The following is a 5,509-nucleotide window of genomic DNA, read 5'->3' as shown; positions in this document are numbered from 1 at the left end:
CAGCGCGCCCCTCCTCCCCCGGACCCTGAGGCAGCGGAATCATCCGCGAGGAGAGGAGGAAGGGGGCGCGGTCGTGGTCGCCGTGGTGCCCGAGGAGGAGGAGGACGGGGCGGAGCCCCGATGGTGCCTCCGCCGGCGGCTCCACCCCCGATGGAAGGCCATGTCGGGGACCAACCTCAAGAGTTCATCATCAGGCTGTATAAGCCCCTGCGCAGTCGCCTTCGTCTTCCATCCTTCTTTTTGCGGGAGATGGAGCTCGAGCAGCCGCGCGCCCTGAGGCTGCACATGAGGGGCTGTGGGGATGGGAGCATGAGGGTTCACGTCGACTTCCCTGCCCCTTATGTCATGTACCTCCATCGTGGCCGGAAGACCTTTGCCCGTGCCCACAGCTTTTCGGAGGGGCACATTCTCCATTTCAAATTAATGGAGAGTGGCCTGCTCTCCGTCAAGATCTTCGGACGCTCAGGAGGCCGTCTAGGGTGCTGTGTGGAGAGCTCGACCGACGACGAAAACTCCTCCTCGAGCGAAAGCGAGGAGGAGGACAGTGACGGTGATGACGAGGGCAGCAGACGGAGGGGCAACGACTCTGACTCCGACTGATCGTCGCCTGCACCATCTTCATCAGGCGGTAGCACCATCATCTGCATCTGCATCCCCTCCCGGCAGTGTGATTTGCCGGGGAGTTGGATGCAGAGGTGTGGATGGTGCTGCCGGGCTCCTCCAGCAGCCTTCCAGCTGGACCCCGGCAGGCTTCCTCTCGGGCTGCAGCTTCGTTAGCCCCGCCGAGTCCTGCTGGCCCTGGTGACGGTGGTTGACGGGGTCGCCTTCCGTCGTGCTCTCCATCGAGGCGTTCCCTCGTGCTTCCGCTTCCCCCGGGCTACCTCTCCTGGAGCCCGACGAAAGCGGGCAAGGCCTTCGCCTTGGCGCTCCTTTTGCCCTCCTCACCTTTGACGGCTGCGCCTAGGAGGAGAGGGACAAGAAAGGACATCACAGAGCACTTATCTTTTTTCAATCTTAAATCTGTAGGCAATCGCCAAATTTTAATTCAAATAACTAGCAGAGTGGCCCGCGCATACAGGCGGGCTAGTATGTAAAAATGTTAGGTTAAATGAAGATAATATTTGATCATTTCGTTAGTTAGTCTTGAATTGGCATTTTTCAGGTTAAACGAAAAATCTACCTTCAGGCTTTGCGAAATGTTGAGAAGGCCCGTTCGATTCAAATTGTTCAGGATCGATCTATGGCCCAAAAATCATGTTTGTGGTATGGGTCATGAAATGGCAAAAGACCCATTGCGGCAAAGCAAATTTATTCATGTCTAATATATGGGTTATGGGTTGTTTTTCAAGAGAAGTTTGTACGCAATAAATTCAATTCGGAATATGAACCATAGGTTTTATTTTATATGATTGAATGGATATATTCATTCATAGCTAATTTAGTCTAAACACAAGTATTTTTGTGGGGAAAATTTTCAGTATATTCATCAAATATCATGACACTATAAATGTGTCAAAAAACGTCTTACATTTTGAAACAGAGGGAGTAGAAAATATGTGCACGGGTGAGAATTTAACAGTTATATAAGCAACATGTTAATCATTATTTGTTATGAGAACACTATTATTTGGTTTGTGCAAAGAATTTTGGATTCAAATGTGGCAATAATTTTGAATATGAGTATTTTGCCAATAAATTTTGTTTGAGATATGTTAGCTTTTGTCGTTGATATTTAAATATAAAACATATGTTATGCATGAATCACGTACCTAATTTATCATGCATATTCCGTGTATACTATTGAGAAATTCTATTTTCCCAAATGTGATCTAAGTTTCCTAATTACTCAATTTGCAGAAGGTGCATATTTGCCTGTTCATAAGCTGGCCGTTTGAAATTCCCTTTTCATGCTTAATACATATATATCCTTGAAAAAAATGCTTATATTACAATAATACGAATATTAGTTGTTTTGTGGGGAAGGTTCATATGCACTAAATTTGAGTTCAAAAATCAGTGACTCGTACATGTTTTTTCTTCTTCATATAATCATGTACAATATGTTTGAATGGATATCCTCAGACTTAATTTCAGCAGGAAAACAAATATACCATTTTTTAAACACGTTATTATACCTTTTTAGGGGGTGTACGCTGCACATAATAATAGCTTATCAATTGGAATTTTTTTCGGTTGCTTCTGAAAAATGGAATAATTAATTGGGCTTTAGGCTTTAGCCCAACATGCTCCCGTGGATGCATCTGGCACGCACACATCACTCTCTCCTGATCCCCTTTCTCCTTCACCTCTCTCCTTGTCACTCTAGAATTGCTGCCTCCCGAAGTCCCGATGAACTCCGGTTACTGCCGCTGGTAATGGCGTTGCTGATCTCACTCCCAAGCTCCTCTTACCTCTATTGATTTCATGCCGCCACCTTGCTCGTCTTCCCTGCACGCACCCCGTCGCTCACGTCGTTGGCGCGGCCACGGGTCTGATCTGGGTCACGCGCGCCTCCTCGATCTCCTGGGCCAGTCAATATTGACTTAGGCTTAGCAGGGCTTGAGGAGCAGGTACGCGAGGGAGGAGTTGAGCTAGTCGAACTTGACGGTGCCGTTGCCGTTGGTGTCCATGTAGGCAATGAGGGCGTGGATCTTGTCCCCTGCGACGGAGCGGAGGCGAGCGATGCAACGCGAACATCTCCAGTTTCGTGAGGCTCCCATCGATGTCAAGGTCGAAGGTTGAGGAGCTGTCGCAGTTGGGTCGGCGGAGGGTGGCTCGTCGCCCCTAACATTTTACTTCCAGCACAGCCCTACAAATGTCTGTGCCTTCGGGCTCCAATCAACCAAAATCGTGCAAAACTGTAGTTTGAGGTGCCGCTGTAGAAGGACCATGAAGTGGTACCACCTCCTCTCTGCTTTCTTTCAATTTTGCAATGCTTAGATAAAAATATTTGTTCAGTTAGGTGTCCTGCCTTTTTTTAGCTCCCAGTTTCCAGAGGAAATCTATTATGCACAGATTATTCCATATCCAATTTTTCAGGGCCAGTCAATATTGTCTATTAATGATCATTGCTGATGGTAACTTGTTACTTTGTTAGTCAAAAATCTGAATTGTTCAGGCCACATCCAATTTTTTCCGGGCATGGGACCGACATTGACAGTGTTAGGCCCCTTAGCCCACATTCTTATCGATGAAATTTAAGAATTTATACACATCTTTGCGAGTAGCTGTAGTTTGACTATTTCTCAAAGTGTAATTAAATTTTAATAACTAAATAGTAAAATAGGTCTGATTGCGTTGTACATATAAAAGATAACAATGCGCGGATGCTTTCACTATAAGCTTGTATTCTATAATAAGCCTCAAACATGAGATACCATATTGTTTCGATGTTCAGTATTATTGAATAATTACAGAACAGTAACTGTAATCCGATGTATATATATATTATAAGAACCATAAGCTTAGATGTGTGTAAATCTTTTACCATTTTTTGGAACTACTTCGTATTTCCATCAAATGTTCATGCATCTTTTCAATATTTCCGTAGAAATAGTAGACTATATTCATCCTGCCATATAGTCTGTAACATTCATGTTAGCATAGATAAGTAAATTTGTTAATTTGAAGAGATTTTACAGCAAACTAATTATCCATGTACTTGTGCTTATTGTAAAATGCTGGCAACATCATACGGCAAGTGTGTATTTTAGACTTCTAGTCCTTTCGATGGCATTGGTGGGTAATTTCTCATAAAATTATTATAATCTAACGGTCGTTGTTTTATTTTCTAATAACATTAACAGTTAGATGTTTCTAATTTTTGTGGGATTTTCTAGTCTAATTATTATTTTTGGTTAGCCCGTCAAGCATTTTTAATATATAGTAGATTCTTTGTACATTATGTTCTTGACCCCAACATTCTTATTGTTATCTTCATCAGTTACCATCACTTGCAGTCCATCCCTTTTTCTGACTCTCGAGAATGGTACGTATAAATGTCCATGTGTAAAGACTTGTTCATGTATATATAGTCCAACCTTGTTTGGAGAGTGCTCCTGCCTTTTGTTTATTGTCATAGCAAAGCATGGTGAGATAGGATATTTTCTCCTTTTTAGAAGGAAAACCACAACCATTCAGCTGGTGACATGATTATTTTTGGAATATAGACCTTTTCTTCCACATGTGATCCTGTTATTATCTGTGCTTCGATGATATGTTTATACTTAACAATGGCATTACCGTCTATTTTTTCTAGTGTACCATTCACAATCAAGGCTGCAACTTCAGTTGCAGATGGCATACCATGTCGTTTTCCATCTGCGCCACACTTATTGGTTAGTTTTAATATTGCATTGTGATAGTCACATTCTTTGAATGTGTGACTTGCCATTCTGAATGTTTTTGCTAGTATATTATCTCTATGCAGCACATTCTTAAGGGCCTCAATGATGCGAGTATCCATTGATTAAAGGAGCAATATAACTGGAAAAATAATTATATGTAGTTAAGAGTCCTGTTCGAACCAAACCTTGAACACATAACTATTAACTCGAGGGAAATGTAAGTACGGCGAAGGGAGTTCATTAATCTGGCTTACAATGAATCTTGCAAATTAATTGCCTTTTTGCATAAGATGGTAATACCTACTGGAGGTGGGGCATTTACTAGAAGGAGTCAATTGGACAATCAAGGTGAGCGACGGAGATTGGGAGCCAACCTTGAACACAAAAATGTTATCAAAAGTATGGTAAGGAACCGGTTCTGGTCATATTAATGAATCTAGATGTATAGACTAGTGTTTTTCTATTTTAGCATAATCTATTAATCAAGTATACTTGATCCATCACCCAGTGATCAGTTCATCACTTTGACACCCAGTGGATAATACAAATTAATCGATTTTGTGCAGAAGATGATACCTATTGGAGTTGCTGCTATCGTTGGGTGGAGTCGATTGGACAATCAAGGAGATCCAACAGAGGTGTGGCAATGTCCAAGGGCGCCGATATGAAGGTGAAGCCGATCTGGAAGCACTTACAAGTGAACGGCGTTGGAGATTGAGATTGTTTTTTGAGGTGTGCGTGATGTAATTGTGCAAAGAAAAGGTGTGTTACATGTGTGTGGTCATCGAACCAAAAATCAAGTGTCTCCGATCTAGCTTGTTGTTTACACGGGAGAAATTAATCAGCAAGAAGATTGCTATCAAGCATGTGCCAAAACGGATAATAAAATTGTATATCTTAGCTTGATCGGTCTGGCACCTGCATGTTGCCGATTGCTTTCCGGCCAGATGTGCGGACATGCACCAAAGCAAGCCGGTCCTATGTATAGAAAGCAATCATCCTCATGCATCTCGATCTGGACGGAATCAATCAGCCTCTTCAGGAAAGCCACCTTGTACGTGCATGAAAGCATTGGTCAGAAGCCCATCTATGAGGGATCCGGCTTGCCTGCTCCCATCCGTGCTCCCACTTCATCCTACGGCTGTTCTTTTCCCTTTTTCTTT

General features: G+C 43.0%; 1 long non-coding RNA gene across 1 annotated transcript; it reads left to right on the top strand.

Moving 5' to 3' along the window:
• The first annotated feature begins 2,259 nt into the window (after positions 1–2,259).
• LOC109737498 (uncharacterized) lies at positions 2,260–5,246 on the top strand. Its single transcript, XR_005760151.3, has 3 exons — positions 2,260–2,372; positions 2,635–4,750; positions 4,913–5,246. It is a non-coding gene; the product is annotated as an uncharacterized lncRNA (long non-coding RNA).
• The last annotated feature ends 263 nt before the right edge of the window (positions 5,247–5,509 follow it).

The sequence above is a fragment of the Aegilops tauschii genome, chromosome 6 (genome assembly GCF_002575655.3).
Source record: "Aegilops tauschii subsp. strangulata cultivar AL8/78 chromosome 6, Aet v6.0, whole genome shotgun sequence".
NCBI classification, from domain to species: domain Eukaryota; kingdom Viridiplantae; phylum Streptophyta; class Magnoliopsida; order Poales; family Poaceae; genus Aegilops; species Aegilops tauschii.
This window is presented reverse-complemented; position numbering and strand designations above follow the sequence as displayed.